This window comes from Lagenorhynchus albirostris, chromosome 5 (genome assembly GCF_949774975.1).
Source record: "Lagenorhynchus albirostris chromosome 5, mLagAlb1.1, whole genome shotgun sequence".
In the NCBI taxonomy this organism is placed as follows: domain Eukaryota; kingdom Metazoa; phylum Chordata; class Mammalia; order Artiodactyla; family Delphinidae; genus Lagenorhynchus; species Lagenorhynchus albirostris.
Genome location: NC_083099.1, coordinates 22,809,412 through 22,826,619, shown reverse-complemented (window position 1 = coordinate 22,826,619; position 17,208 = coordinate 22,809,412). Strand labels below are relative to the sequence as shown.

Here is a 17,208-nt window from a genome sequence, read left to right as displayed (position 1 = left end):
AATTGAGGCAGAAAAAGTACTGACTTTGACCAGACCCTTAGTGCAGGGACTGACCAGCATGGAAGGCCAGAGCTTTCAGTACGTGGAGGCCCAAGGCTTGCTGAATCCTGAACCTAAAACTACATCCAATCCAACTCCACCCACCACTGGCAAGACAAAAGATCCTAATGCCTCTGTTCAGTCCTACCATCATCAGAATCAGCCAGAGTGGGACTCCCCAGATCCATCAATGATGGCCTTTTTGCCTCACAGGAGTGGGTCTGGGGGTGACCAGTACTTGCCATGGTTAATATAATCAATAGGGTCCTCTCATTTCCAGAAGAGTCTAATCTTGGACTGGGGAACTCTCTGGAAAAAAACCCCAAAGAACTGAGATATTGAAACTACTCCCTAAAAGCTCCTGGTGGGTCAGATGTACAGTGACAGCGTAACATCCATGGCCTTGATGTACTAAGTGGAATCTAACTTCTCTTAGAGTTGTTACAGAATTACGAATGTAGAGCCATTTCCATTAATATGTGCACCTCCCTCCATCACACATACATTCCTGAGGGGTGAGGTCTCTAGGTGGGTAGCTGCATTGGTCCATTGGTTCATTGGGTCATTGTAGGTATGAATGCTTTCTCTCTCCCAGGAAATTGTCTGGCTGTTGTCATGGAGCAAATTGTATTGTCAGAGTCAAGTGGGATCCAGAGCCTCAACTTTCAAGTGTGTGCTTTCAAGAGCAATGGCTCCCTGCTGAGGAAGCAAGGCCATCCAGCCATGGAAGCCTGGGGTTCTGCTCTCTGTGGTGAGGTGCTCCTATTCTGTGACTATTTCACCCAGAATTACTTCTCTTCACACTCTCGGTATTATTGGATATATGCAAATTAGGCTAACCTAATACGTTACGTGTTGGAAAGCTAAGGTGGCCCTCACTGACAGTAGGCAGCCTTTGTGTGTTGGTACTGATGAATTTCCGTGGCCAGAACTGGCACTTACAGTCATAATTCATATAATCTTATACTCTACATACTCAATATTGTTTTCCTCAACTGCTTCTCTATATTTCAATTGCCTGTGGTCTCTGTCCCCTGCTAAGATGTCATACAGAACCAGAAGATCCATGAATGTTAGAGTTATAATGAACAGTCAGATGTCATTTGAGCCAAAGTAGAGGAGAACTCTACTGACATGTCTCTAAAAGTTGCACCCACCCCTTCTTCAATACTTACAGTGTCAGGAATTTCACTGCTTTGTGAAGGAACCTATTCCATTGTTACACAGCTCTAAATGGGATGTTTCTATTTCTTTTTCTTTCATGTTCCAGATTATTGCCTAATCTCATAAAGCACACAGAGAGACTGTCCTGATCTTGCACAGTCTTTGAGCACATGCGATGGGTATCCACTCTCTAGGAAAGCCTGACATGGCAAGCTTAACCTGGCCCATTCCCACAAGGTAATTTACATAAGTGAAAACAAGGGGCAAAGAGCAAAAGCATAATATGCTTTATAGCTTGTCCTTTGTTCAGCAATTTTGCATGCTTCTGACCTTGTAAATTTGTCAGAGAGAAAAGAAAGGTGGCCTCTCATCACCACAAATGAGAACAGGAAAGTTACTGATGATTTCCTCACTGTCAATTATCTTTCTTGGGTCTGAAAGGGAGAGATACCTCTTCTGAAGCAGGAGGAAGAGTGACCAGACTGTGCCATGGATCTTGACCATGGATGACCCCCTTTGGATCTCTCCTTCCTAGGATAGGTTTCTCAGATCTTTGAAACAGTTGGAAGAAGCAAAGCCTCATCTGTCAGGGCTGTGAAACCAGTGCAGGTGACATCTGACTATTACCTCACCTTTTCTTAAGTATATAAATAAGCAACTTTATTCAAAACCTTGACTGATGACTGTCTCTTGGCATTTTGAACTTTTTTATCTATTGCTGTATAAAAAGAGTTTATTAATTTATTTGAGGCCTGGCATAGAGAAGGGAATCTTCCCTAATCTTTAGCCAAATATTCCCTTAAAACATCCTAGAGGAAAGAGAAGAAGTTGGGGCAGAGGAAGAAAGTGGAGAAAGAGAAGAAAAAGAAGGGGAAGAGGGGACAGGGAAGAGGAGGGGTGGGGAATAGGAAAAGAGGGAAATTTTCCAGCTCTTTGTGACTAACGGACTAAACTGCTTCAGCCGTCTGTTAGAGGTGAGTGGTCTGTTTGACTGAAGCTCTACTTAGATAATATCTGTTGTGCTTTGATATGGCAGCCCTAACAGACTAAGACAAAAGAGTAAAACATATGCTTGTTTCACAGTTTTTCAAAGAAAACATAAAAATAACACTGACTTCCATGTGTATATCATCAGACATTTTACAAAGGTTGTCACATCCAGTATTAAATTAGATTCTAACTGCAGACTTAACTGGTACATTATGATAGCCATTTTACAAAAGGGAAAAGCAGACAGACGAAGGAAGGTAATTTGTGCAGTGTCACACAGAAAGGTCAAAGTCTGGACTTGTACCCAGACCACTGTTCTTTGCACAACACTAAACTGCTCTCATAACAATCAATCTTCACACCATGACATCATTTATAAATCTAATAAGAAGGTTTCAATGTTTTCACACAACATCAATAAAAGCGTTTAAAAGGGAATTGCCAGTCATACCTTCTAAACTAAAGATGACATATGGATTTTATCTTGCAAGCCAACTATGATCGCTTGGGAGGGGCTGCCAATCCTGTTTACTGATGAGGATTCTGAGGTCATGAGGATTCTAGTACCCAAATTAACTAACAATGTCAGCCACAGGCACAGGAAATGGGGTGTACAACAGGCGAAACTGGGATTACAAATGCTACTCCAACCCCGAGAACAATATGGGGTCCTCAGGGATGAACAAATGAGTTTCCCAGTGGGAAGAACAAAAATATAAACAAGGTTGGCCAAGGACATTTTTGTTTTTAATTCTTTTTTGAGTTGCTTCTGTCGAGTTGCCTCTCTCTGACCTCTCATTTTCTTTCAGTATGGAAAGTTGGAACCTCAGAACTAAAGTCTAAAAGAAACTCCTCACATGAAGCTTTATATGTATGGAAGATAATGAATTTCTGAGAGACAAGGTCTTCAAGATTTTACAGTAAATGCAGAAGCAGATTTTATGAAGGACTGATACGGAGAAGCAAAATTGGTTCTCAAGAACATTCCTAGCAACTGTTTCATGGTTGGTAGAACAATTGGATATATAATCAGGGAGTACACAGCTTTGATTATAGTGGATTATACCAAAAGACATAATAATACTGCTATAATTACATATCAGCAGTTAGGCCTCAAATTCTTTTTTAGAAAATAGTTACAAGTTTTGTAAAGCTACAAGTTTTACAGAAATAGATCCAAGATAACAAGAAACACAAGGATCACAGTAAAAATCCTTTGTGACTAAAAAAGTGGCATCCTGTTCCTCCCCACTCCTCCATCTTAAACATCCTCAAAAATAAGTCCTTACTGCACAGGACAGTAAACTGCAAAGCATATTCAGATTTTAACTTAATTTTTTTTTCAAGGATAAGCTAGATGCCTGCTTTCAAAACAGATAACACACTTAAAATGATGTAAGAAGTTAAATGGCTCAAACAAGACTGACCAATTTAGCAATATTTACTAACAGAAGTAACTTCATATAACTGCTTTCCTTACCAAAGCCTATAAAATGCCACTTTCATTTAACAAAAAGGATGAAAGCTTTTTTATTGTTATGGAAACCAGAAATATATGAAGATCATTTTAGAATAAAATTAGAACATATTTTAATTCAATCTTGTTGACTTTTAAAAAGTTATGATTCTTGAAGCTAATGCTTTTCCCATTAATTTTTTTTTTTTTTTTTTTTGCGGTACGCGGGCCTCTCACTGTTGTGGCCTCTCCCGTTGCGGAGCACAGGCTCCGGACGCGCAGGCTCAGCGGCCATGGCTCACGGGCCCAGCCGCTCCGCGGCATGTGGGATCTTCCCGGACCGGGGCACGAACCCGTGTCCCCTGCATCGGCAGGCGGACTCTCAACCACTGCGCCACCAGGGAAAACCCCATTAATTTTTAAAAGTAATTTTCCTAAAGGTCTTTTTTTTCCAATATTTATTTATTTTGGCTGCGCTGGGTCTTAGATGCAGCACGCGGGATCTTCACTGTGGCATGCAGAATCTTTTTTTTGTTTGTTTTTTAGTTGCGGCATGCAGGATCTTTAGTTGTAGCATGCTGACTTCTTAGTTGCCACATGCTGACTTCAGTTGGGGCATGCATGTGGACTTCAGTTGCAGAATGCATGCGGGATCTAGTTCCCTGACCAGGGATCAAACCCGGGACCCCTGCATTGGGAGCGTGGAATCTTACCCAACTGGACCACCAGGGAAGTCCCCTCAAGGTCTCATCTGAGCTATGAGCCAGATATTTGCTACTCCTAGTATTTATATTCTTGAGAAAAGCTCTCTGGTAACATAAATAATAAAGCTGAACTTCTAACGTGGTTCTTTGTAAAATGAAGGTAATAACTAAATTATAAAATCAAATACAGAAAAATTGAGCAACTGTGTGACTCTAGCAAGAACACTTACATTTCATGTAAAAACAAAGTGAGGAAGATTCAAACTCACTCAGTGACAGGTTTTACTTCAATAAAAACACGGATTCTTATTTCATAAAGTACTTATTTCCAAGTTAACAATCGATTACTCAAATATATTTTTTCTTTGAAAATAGGCCTCAAATGAGATAAGAGAAAATTAATCTGAGTTATAAAAATACAAAGGGTCTGAAACATTATATTTTTAAGTCAGAGTAGGACACTTAAAATACTCCATTGCATTTGTATCAGAAGTAGTTAAATTTTTGATACAAGTTGCTCGATACAAAGTAATAATAATTAAATTAAATAACATAGTCTTAACTTCATGAAGTGCATTAGTGTTGCCAACTCTCATGCTTATGGTCCACATGTCATCTGGGCCCCCTTCCCATGGAGTCTGGGAGAGACTGATCTGACCTCTGCTTGGTGACATCTCTGAGCCTTCCTCAAGTTTCCCACAAGTGCAAGGCAAGAGAACAAGGAATAATCTGTATTCTTAAGGGCATGTTGGCCTCCAGGTTCCTTCTGACCCAGTCTCAGTGTTAACTCAGATGCAAAACATGCCCCTCTTGAGTCACCCAGAAAATTTTGCTCTCCCAAAGCATGTGAAAGTGTATAGAATTTTCTGAAGATTATGCCTGATGGAAGATTTGGAAGGGCTTATCTTGAAGCACACAAGTAATTTCATATGAACATATTCCTCTCTGCTTCTTTCCTGTCCTTCAGTCTCTCCATTACTGGGAATGTGCACTGGCCCTTCTCCCCATGGAGATTTTTTTTTTTTTAACATCTTTATTGGAGTATAATTGCTTTACAATGGCGTGTTAGTTTCTGCTGTAATAACAAAGTGAGTCAGCTATACATATACATATATCCCCATATCCCCTCCCTGTTGTGTCTCCCTCCCACCCTCCCTATCGCACCGCTCTAGCTGGTCACAAAGCACGGAGCTGATCTCCCTATGCTATGCGACTACTTGCCACTAGCTATCTATTTTACATTTGGTAGTGTATATATATCCATGCCAGGACATGGGGGGGGGAAGGGTAAGCTGGGATGAAGTGAGAGAGTGTCCTAAAGTCCATTCTCTACATCTGCGTCTTTATTCCTGTCTTGACCCTAGGTTCTGCAGAACCATTTTTTTTCTTTAGATTCTATATATATGTGCTAGCATACAGTATTTGTTATTTTCCTTTCTGACTTACTTCACTCTGTATGACAGACTCTAGGTCCATCCACCTCACTAAAAATAACTCAATTTCATTTTTTATTATGGCTGAGTAATATTCCATTGTATATATGTGCCACATCTTCTTTATCCATTCATCTATCAATGGACACTTAGGTTCCTTCCATGTCCTGGCTATTGTAAATAGAGCTGCAGTGAACATTGTGGTACATGACTCTTTTTGAATTATGGTTTTCTCAGGGTATGTGCCCAGTAGTGGGATTGCTACGCTGTATGGTAGTTCTGTTTTTAGATTTTAAGGAACCTCCATACTGTACTCCATAGTGGCTGTATCAATTTACATTCCCACCAACAGTGCAAGAGGGTAACATGTTCTCCACATCCTCTCCAGCATTTATTGTTTGTAATTTTTTGATGATGACCATTCTGACCGGTGTGAGGTTATACCTCATCATGGTTTTGATTTTGCATTTGATTTGCATTTCTCTAATGATTAGTGATGTTAAGCATCCTTTCATGTGTTTGTTGGCAATCTGTATATCTTCTTTGCAGAAATGTCTGTTTAGGCCTTCTGCCCATTTTTGGATTAGGTTTTTTGGTTTTTTTGATATTGAGCTGCATGAGCTGCTTGTATATTTTGGAGATTAATCCTTTGTCAGTTGCTTCATTTGCAAGTATTTTCTCCCATTCTGGTGGTTGTCTTTTCATCTTGTTTATGGTTTCCTTTGCTGTGCAAAACATTTTAAGCTTCATTAGGTCCCATTTATTTATTTTTGTTTTTATTTTCATTTCTCTAGGAGGTGGGTCAAAAAGGATCTTGCTGTGGTTTATGTCACAGAGTGTTCTGCCTATGTTTTTCTCTAAGAGTTTTATAGTGTCTGGCCTTACCTTTAGGTCTTTAATACACGTTGAGTTTATTTTTGTATACAGTGTTAGGGAGTGTTCTAATTTTATTCTTTGTTATGTAGCTGTCCAGTTTTCCCAGCACCACTTATTGAAGATGCGGTCTTTTCTCCATTGTATATTCTTGCCTCCTTTATCAAAGATAAGGTAACCATATGTGCAGGGGTTTATCTCTGGGCTTCCTACCTTGTTCCATTGATCTATAGTTCTGTTTTTGTGCCAGGACCATACTGTCTTGATTACTGTAGCTTTGTAGTATACTCTGAAGTCAGGAGCCTGATTCCTCCAGCTCCGTTTTTCTCTCTCAAGATTACTTTGGCTATTCGGGGTCTTTTGTGTTTCCATACAAATTGTAAAATTTTTTGTTCTAGTTCTGTGAAATATGCCACAGGTAGCTTGACAGGGATTGCATTGAATCTGCAGATTGCTATAGGTAGTAGAGTCATTTTCACAATGTTGATTCTTCCAATCCAAGAACATGGTATATCTCTCCATATGTTTGTATTGTCTTTAATTACTTTCATCAGCGTCTTATAGTTTTCTGCATACAGATCTTTTGTCTTCTTAGGTAGGCTTATTCCTAGGTATTTTATTCTTTTTGTTGCAATGGTAAATGGGAGTGTTTCCTTAATTTTTTTTCAAATTTTTCATCATTAGTGTATAGGAATGCAAGAGATTTCAGTGCATTAATTTTGTATCCTGCTACTTTACCAAATTCATTGATTATCTCTAGTACTTTTCTGGTAGCATCTTTAGGATTCTCTATGTATAGTGTCATGTCATCCACAAACAGTAACAGTTTTACTTCTTCTTTTCCAATTTGGATTCTTTTTATTTCTTTTTCTTCTCTGATTGCTGTGGCTAAAACTTCCAAAACTATGTTGAATAAGAGTGGTGAGAGTGGGCAACCTTGTCTTATTCCTGATCTTAGTGGAAAAAGTTTCAGTTTTTCACCACTGAGAATGATGTTGGCTGTGGGCTTGTCATATATGGCCTTTATTGTGTTGAGGTAAGTTCCCTCTATACATACTTTCTGGAGGGTTTTTATCATAAATGAGTGTTGAATTTCATTGAAAGCTTTTTCTGCATCTATTGAGATGATCATATAGTTTTTCTCCTTCAATTTGTTAATATGGTTTATCACATTGATTGATTTGTGTATACTGAAGAATCCTTGCATTCCTGAGAAAAACCCCACTTGTTCATGGTGTATGATCCTTTTAATACGCTGTTGGATTCTGTTTGCTAGTATTTTGTTGAGAATTTTTGCATCTATGCTCTTCAGTGATATTGGCCTGTAGTTTTCCTTTTTGTGTGCCATTTTTGTCTGGTTTTAGTAACAGGGTGATGGTGGCCTTGTAGAATGAGTTTGGGAGTGTTCCTCCCTCTGCTATATTTTGGAAGAGTTTGAGAAGGATAGGTGTTAGCTTTTCTCTAAATGTTGGACAGAATTCGCCTATGAAGCCATCTGGTCCTGGGCTTTTGTTTGTTGGAAGGTTTTTAATCACAGTCTCAATTTCAGTGCTTGTGATTGCTCTGTTTATATTTTCTATTTCTTCCTGGTTCACTCTCATAAAGTTGTGCTTTTCTAAGAATTTGTCCATTTCTTCCAGGTTGTCTATTTTATTGGCATATAGTTGATTGTAGTAATCTCCCATGATCCTTAGTATTTCTGCAGTGTCAGTTGTTACTTCTCCTTTTTCATTTCTAATTCTATTGGTTTGAGTCTTTTCCCTTTTTTTCTTGATGAGTCCGGCTAATGGTTTACCAATTTTGTTTATCTTCTCAAAGAACCAGCTTTTAGTTTTATTGATCTTTGTTATTGTTTCCTCATTTCTTTTTCCTTTATTTATGATCTGAGCATTATGTTTTCTTTCCTTCTGCTAACTTTGGGGTTTTTTGTTCTTTTTTCTCTAGTTGCTTTAGGTGTAAGGTTAGGTTGTTTGAGATTTTTCTTGTTTCTTGAGGTAGGATTGTATTGCTATATACTTCTCTCTTAGAACTGCTTTTGATGCATCCCATAAGTTCTGGGTCATTGTGTTTTCAATGTCATTTGTTTCCAGGTATTTTCTGATTTCCTCTTTGGTTTCTTCAGTGATCTCTTGGTTATTTAGTAGTATATTATTTAGCCTCCACATATTTGTAATTTTTACACTTTTTTTCCTGTAATTGATATCTAGTCTTATAACGTTGTGGTCGGAAAAGATACTTGATATGATTTCAATTTTCTTAAATTTACCAATGTTTGATTTGTGACCCAAGATATGATCTATCCTGGAGAATGTTCCACGAGCACTTGAGAAGAAAGTGTATTCTGTTGTTTTTGGATGGAATGTCCTATAAATATCAGTTAAACCCATCTTGTCTGATGTGTCACTTAAAGCTTGTGTTCCTTATTTATTTTCATTTTGGATGATCTGTCCATTGGTGAAAGTGGGGTGTTAAAGTCCCCTACTATGATTGTGCTACTGTCAATTTCCCCTTTTATGGCTGTTAGCATTTGCCTTATGTATTGAGATGCTCCTGTATTGGGTGCATAAATATTTACAATTGTTATATCTTCTTCTTGGATTGATCCCTTGATCATTATGTAGTGTCCTTCTTTGTCTCTTGTAATAGTCTTTAAAGTCTATTTTGTCTGATATGAGAATCGCTACTCCAGCTTTCTTTTGATTTCCATTTGCATGGAATAACTTTTTCCATCCCCTCACTTTCAGTCTGTATGTGTTCCTGGGTCTGACATGGGTCTCTTGTAGACAGCATACATACAGGTCTTGTTTTTGGATCCATTCTGCCAGTCTATGTCTGTTGGTTGGAGCCTTTAATCCATTTACATATAAGGTAATTATCAATATGTATGTTCCTATTACCATTTTCTTAGTTGTTTTGGGTTTGTTATTGTAGGTCTTTTCATTCTCTTGTGTTTCCCGCCTAGAGAAGTTCCTTTAGCATTTGTTGTAGAGCTGGTTTGGTGGTGCTGAATTCTCTTAGCTTTTGCTTGTGTGTAAAGCTTTTGATTTCTCCGTTGAATCTGAATGAGATCCTTGCTGGGTAGAGTAATCTTGGTTGTAGGTTTTTCCCTTTCATCACTTTAAATATGCCCTGCTACACCCTTCTGGCTTGCAGAGTTTCTGCTGAAAGATCAGCTGTTAACTTTATGGGGATTACCTTGCTGCTTTTAATATTTTTTCTTTGTATTTAATTTTTGATAGTTTGATTAATATGTGTCTTGGCGTGTTTATCCTTGGATTTATCCTGCATGGGACTCTCTGTTATTCCTGGATTTGATTGACTATTTCCTTTCCCATATTAAGGAAGTTTTCAACTATAATCTCTTAAAATATTTTCTCAGCCCCTTTCTTTTTCTCCCCTTCTTCTGGGACCCCTATAATTTGAATGTTGGTGTGTTTAATGTTGTCCCAGAGTTCTCAGAGCCTGTCCTCAGTTCTTTTCATTCTTTTTTCTTTATTCTGCTCTGCAGTAGTTATTTCCACTATTTTATCTTCCAGGTTGTTTATCAGTTCTTCTGCCTCAGTTATTCTGCTATTGATCCCTTCTAGAGAATTTTACATTTCATTTATTGTGAACAATAAATAGTTCTTCTAGGTCCTTGTTAAACATTTGTTGTATTTTCTCCATTCTATTTCCAAGATTTTGGATCATCTTTACTATCATTACTCTGAATTCTTTTGCAGGTAGACGGCCTATTTCCTTTTCATTTGTTTGGTCTGGTGGGTTTTTACCTTGCTGCTTCATCTGCTGTGTATTTTTCTGTCTTCTTATTTTGCTTATCTTATGTGTTTGGGGTCTCCTTTTCACGGGCTGCAGGTTCATAGTTTCCATTGTTTTTGGTGTCTGCCCCCAATGGGTAAGGTTGGTTCAGTGGGTTGTGTAGGCTTTCTGGTGGAGGGGACTGGTGCCTGTGTTCTGGTGGATGAGCCTGGATCTTGTCTTTTTGGTGGGCAGGACCACGTCCAGTGCTGTGTTTTGGGGTGTCTGTGAACTGATTATGATTTTAGGCAGCCTCTGCGCTAATGGGTGGGGTAGTGTTCCTGTCTTGCTAGTTGTTTGGCATGGGGTGTCCAGCACTGAAGCTTTCTGGGTGTTGAGTGGAGCTGGGTGTTAGCGTTGAGATGGAGATCTCTGGGAGAGCTTTCGCCGATTGATATTACGAGGGGCCAGGAGGTCTCTGGTGGACCAGTGTCCTGATCTTGACTCTCCCACCTCAGAGGCTCAGGCCTAACACCTGGCTGGAGCACCAAGACCCTGTCAGCCACACGACCAGGTACATGGTTGTTTCTTGCCTTTTGTAAAGTCTGAGGTCTTCTGCCAGCATTCAGTAGATGTTCTGTAGGAGTTGTTCCACATGTAGATGTATTTTTGACGTATTTGTGGGGAGGAAGGTGATCTCCATGTCTTACTCCTCTGCCATACAGAAGGTCCTCCCCAAGGAGATTCTTGCCCCATACTTTCAGTAGGTTCTAGCTTCCTGCTTCTGTCTCTTCCTGCCTCATTCCCTCAGGGGTAAACAAACTTGTCTCTCCATCTCCAGAGTCACAAGTTCTCCAACAAGATGCTCACCAAGATACTAAATATGCCTGAACATAAGAGACCCAAGAATGTATTTTCCAAAAGAGAATATCCCCTTTAAAGAGTTTTTAGCCAACTTAAATATGTATATAAATGATTGATATAGAAGAACCCGTCATATGTCTTCTTACATTATTGAATTTACCAATTTAATCACACAACCATACTTAAAAGAATGCATTATAGAGGACCTATATTGCTTTTTTTCTAATTGGAGTATAGTTGATTTACAGTGTTGTGTTAGTTTCAGGTGTACAGCAAAGTGATTCAGTTATACATGTACATATATTCATTCTTTCTAAGATTCTTTTCTCATATAGCTTATCACAGAATACTGAGTAGAGTTCCCTGTGCTACACAGTAGGTCTTTGTTGGTTATCTATGTTATATATAGTAGTGTGTGTATATGTTCATCCCAGGCTTCTGATTCATCTCTCCCTGCAACATTTCCCCTTTGGTAACCATACGTTTCTTTTCAATACCTGTAAGTCCATTTCTGTTTTGTAAATAAGTTCATTTGTTTCTTTTCTTTTTTAAAAAAATTAGATTCCACATATGAGTGACATCATATGATATTTGTCTTTCTCTGACTTACTTCACTTAGTATTGTAATCTCTAGGTCCATTCATGTTGTTGCAAATGGCATTATTTCATTCTTTTTTATGACTGAGTAATATTCCATTGTATATATGTACCACACCTTCTTTATCCATTCACCTGTCAATGGACATTTAGGTCGCTTCCACATCCTGGCTATTGTAAATAGCACTGCAATGAACATTAGGGTGCAGGTACCTTTTCAAAGTATGGTTTTCTCCAGATGTATGCCCAGGAGTGGAATTGCTGGATAATACAGTAGTTCTATTTTTAGCTTTTATAGGAACCTCCACACAGTTCTTCATAGTGGCTGCACCGATTTACATTCCCATCAACAGTGTAGGAGGGTTCCCTTTTCTCCATACCCTTTCCAGCATTTATTGTTCATAGACTTTTTGATGATGGCCATTCTGACCCATGTGAGGTGATACCTCATTGTAGTTCTGATTTGAATTTCTCTGTTAATTAGTGACATTGAGCATCTTTTCATGTGCTTTTTGGCCATCTGTATGCCTTCTTTGGAGAAGTGTCTATTTAGATCTTCTGTCCACTTTTTGATTGGGTTGTTTGTTTTTTTGATATTCAGCTGCATGAGCTGCTTGTATATTTTGGAGATTAATCTTTTGCTGGTCGCTTCGCTTGCAAATATTTTCTCTCATCCTGTGGGTTGTCTTTTCATTTTGTTTGTGGTTTCCTTTGCTGTGCAAAAGCTTTGAAGTTTCATTAGGTCCCATTTGTTTATTTTTGTTTTTATTTTCATTACTCTAGGAGGTGGAACAAAAAAGATATTGCTGCAATTTTATGTCAAAGAGTGTTCTGCCTATGTTTTCCTCTAAGAGTTTTATGTGTCTGGCCTTACATTTAAGTCTTTAATCCATTTTGAGTTTATTTTTTTGTATGGTGTTAGGGAGTGTTCTAATTTCATTCTTTTACATGTAGCTGTCCAGTTTTCCCAGCACCATTTATTGAAGAGACTGCAGAGGTTCTCCCACAAAAGTGAGAGTCCTGAGCCCCACATCAGTCTCCCCAGTCTGAGGGTCTGGCATCCGGAGGAGGAATCCCCAAAGCAGTTGCATTTGAAGGCCAGCAGGGCTTGAGTGCAGGAGCTCCACAGAACCGGGGGAAACAAATTCTTCATATTTGACATAGGTGTCTTTGCCATCAATAGAGCCATTGTTGAGTCATCTAACACAGTTCTCTAAAACACATGAAGTTCATTTCTTTCTAACTAATTTGAAGTACAGCATACTTAATCCAGTCAGCCCAAGCCATAAAAATCAACCTATTATTTATGTTCTCCATAATGTAACCACTTAAATTTTCTGCTTTTTAAATTGACCTTTAAGCCTTATTTACAATGACATTCAACACTTGCAAGTGAGAGCGTGTACTGGGGAATAATGATTACAGCTGGGTTAAATTTCCTTGTGTCCTTTTTTGTAACCAATTCTCTTGAGTGACCTTTATAAACAACTGAAATTAACATTGATTGAAGTGGTTTCAGGCTGATCTTCCCGCAAATAGTTTTTGCCCTCCAACATGATACTACTGAAATAATGTCCTATGAGATTTGAATGTAAGGTTGCTGTCTTTTTTGGAGGGATAAATAATTTTGAGGGTAAAAAAACCTCAAACTCTCACCTTAGGTTCTAGCATATAGGCAACTGTCCCTTAATTTTCTCCCTAGGAAGGACTGTGGTATCAGTTGTTAAAATTTTCCTTATTACACATATATTAATAATATCATTTAATCTCCATAGCAGGGCAAATATTAATCCTACATTACAGATGAAGAAAATGAAGTTCCAAGAAATGTAGCATCACATGGCTTGACACTGGGCCAAGTCTAGCCAAGTGGTTTTCCCTAGAATACGATAAAAACAAAATACAAGGACCTCTGCAAGTTGCTAAGAGAGTATATCTTAAGTATTCTCACCACAAAACAGAAATGGCAATTATGTAATGTGATGAAGCTGTTAGCTAATGCTATGGGGTAATCATTTTGCAATATATACATGTATCTCCAAGTCCATATGTCAATTATATCTCTAAAGTTGGGGGGAAAAATTGTGTACAATGAACTCATAGTACAGTTATAATGTCAGGAATATAAAAGACCTCCAAATTAAATATATTTTTAAAAAATACAGTAACCTGGAGTGGATAAACGCTCTCACCTTAGCTCCTGGACGAGAGGGAGGATGCAGCAGTGACTGCGTGCTGAAAAGCGAGGAAGCTACTAAAGGAGTCGGTGACAGAGCAAGAGCCATGCCACGCCGGGGCCTAGTGGCCAGGCCAGACTTTGAATATTTTCAGCGTCACTCTTTCACGCCAGCAGAGGTGGCCCAACATAACCAGCCGGAAGACCTCTGGGTTGTCTTACCTGGGAAACATGTACGACCTAATGCCGTTATTACAGGAGTACAAGGGAGACCTGCTGCCGAAACCCATCATGGAAGTTGCGGGCCAGGACATCAGCCACTGGTTTGATCCAGACACCAGAGACATCGGCAAAGCACACAGATCCGCTGACCGGTTCCCTGAGATACCGCACCCCCCGGGGCTGCTTTCTGCACGTGCCGCCTCAGCTGCCCCTTGCAGACTGGGCCAATGATTTCGGGAAGCCTTGGTGGCAGGGGTCGCGTTACGAGGTGGGGCGGCTGTCCGCCAAGACCCGGAATACCTGCATCATTAACACGCTCACATCGCAAGAGCACACACCGGAGGTGGGGGCCCGGGAATCAATGTGGGAAATCCTACACAGCTATCTCCCCTATGCTGCACATGCTGCCAGCTACACATGGAAATATGAAGGGGAGAACCTGACATGGATTATACCCTGGAAGAGAATGGCATCTGGAATGAGGAGGAAGAATTTGATTATCTCAATATGGATAGTACACTCTACACACCTGCAGTACTGCTGTACTTCAATGATGACCTCACAGAGCTACAGAAAGGGAGATGTATGCTCACGTAGGCTCAAGACATATTTTGAGTTTAGCTGTTTCTGTGCCCTGTAGGAAAAGAAGTGGGGATCAGGGGAGGGCAGTACCTGGACCTAGACCTCCATTCTGCTCTGGGAGCTGGCCTGAGGTTCCCATGCCCGACTGAAGTGTAAAGGTCCTATTCCTCGGGTTAATTACAATTGACTCTGAGAAAGTTAGGAAGAATGCTAGAAGTGAATTAATTTTTAGGACTGATACAAGAAAATAAAGTATCTTAGATCAGGGAGATGTAGAAGAGGATAGTCAGAGAGAGCTCAGGCAGAACTTTTCAATAGTAAGAGAAAGAGAAGTCCAACACAGGGATGAGGGATGGAAGAACTTTTCTGGCAATGATGGAAATGGGGTGGCTGCAGGAAGATGGGATTTACAAAGACAGGAATAGGAAATGTCTATCACTGGCCATATAAAACTGGCTAATCTCTCTTCTGAACAGTATTTGGCAGCTGAAACCCAAGAGGAATGAAGGAAGTGAATGGTCACCAGGTAATTCAGGCTAGATATTATGCTATGTGTTTTATATACCTCATTTAATACAACTACCCATAAGACCATTACAACTATTTTACAGATAAATATTCTGAAGCTTAGTAAGATATAATAGCACAAAAGGCACACCAGTTAGTAACCAGATTGCAAACCCAGGTCTTCCCAATTCCAAAGTCTATGTTCTTCTCAATGACCAGGCTCACTGCACAATGGGAACCTACAGGCCTATTGTGTAGTCAGCTGTGGTGTTGTGCTTTTTTGTTTTGTTTTTTTAGTTATTGTCTTTGCAAGGGACATAGCAGAGTTCTGCAGTGGCAGAGAGGACACAGGGAAGGCTATGTGTCAGCTGAGTCATAGCTATTGAGGCTACTTCGTGGTTAATCCCATAGCAAAACTTTCCTCTGACTTTTCTGAGGCAAAGAGGTGGGTATATACTGACTCCAGGAAAATTAGAGTGGGAAAGGGCTTTTGGATTGGGACCATTTAGAAGGGGGAGCAGAAAGGAGGCAACAGCATGTATATTCATGATGAGCCTGGGCCTCTGAAGGGAAGATGAGGAAGACAGGGTCGACTTTGCCAGATGGTGACTCTACAAGAAGGGGCTTGACAGAGGTGATGTAAAGAGAAGTGCTAATTAAGTCAGAAAACTTCTGGTGTTCAAAAGAGGACAACCATGGAGGGCAGTGGCCAGATTTGGTCCCCTATGACCTAAGCAGGGAAGGGGAATGAGAATCACAGGTTAATTTCTTGACAGTAGCAGGCAAAAAAGCAGGGAGATGTGGGCACACCTTTGTGGAAGGTGGCCCCCTATGAGACACTGGGTAGGCTGCAGAGGAGTGTGCTGAGGGGCTGACTATGAACGGCATGGACAGAGGTGGAGACATCTGTATCCACCTGCAGTTGTTTCATGTGTATCTCGTTTGCTCAACTAAACCCTAAACTATTTGAGAACCAAATATGCTATTACTGTAACCCCAGCCACAGGGCCTGTGCCTATGGGACCTGCCCAAACTCATCCCTCTTCCAGAGTTTCCTACTTTAGTACCTCTTGCTAGAAACACATCCCTCTCCTCACACACCCAGTCACTCTCCAAGTAGATTCTATGTCCTAAACATCTCTGGAATCCATCTTCTTTTCTCGAAGCTGTTATCATCACCTCTGGTCTGGGACTGCTGCAATAACTTCCTAACCAGTCCTCCCAACTCCACTCTGTCCTCCACACACAGCAGAGTGAGCTCTGAAAAACAAACCTAAACACCTAACTTTCCTCCTTCAGATTCTTCAGTGGCTTCCAGTTGCTTTTGGAATAAAGTCCTAAATACAAAGACCTTGCATAAATCAGCCTCTACCTTGCATCACCCCTCTTTGTTCCCTGGCTTTCTGTTCACTAAAGGTTTTCTTGCCTCAGAGCCGGCACACAGGCTGTTCTCCCTGCTTACAACACTCTTCCATTTCCCACCTTGCTGATCCTAAGTGTTTCTTCCTCAAAGAGACCTTTTCTGATTTCTTGATGCAGGTCAAGACTTTCTGTTAAATCTTCTCTTAGCACCATGCCTATTTCAGAGCACTTATTACAATAATAATGTTAAAATTATGAATGTAATTGGCTGGCTGGCTGCTAGATTGTAAGTTCATGAGGGCAGAGATCGTGTCCATCTTGTTCACTGCTGTATTCCCAATGTTGGGCACACAGCTGCTGCTCAGTAAATTTTGACTGAATGAACTCAAAAAAATAAAAATTAAAAATAAAAAAATAAAACTACAGTAACCTGGGTAATGGCTTGAGATTAAGAGGAAGGTTTTTCTAGCAATTACCTCTGTAATATCAAAAATAAACACA

The 17,208-nt window shown here is 39.9% G+C and overlaps 1 protein-coding gene and 1 pseudogene across 6 annotated transcripts in view; one reads left to right on the top strand and one right to left on the bottom strand.

Moving 5' to 3' along the window:
• Positions 1-17,208, bottom strand: part of SLC9A9 (solute carrier family 9 member A9) — a 658,568-nt gene that overhangs the window by 594,711 nt on the left and 46,649 nt on the right. The gene's annotated exons all lie outside the window — the stretch shown is intronic.
• LOC132520812 (cytochrome b5 domain-containing protein 1-like) lies at positions 14,142-14,853 on the top strand (annotated as a pseudogene).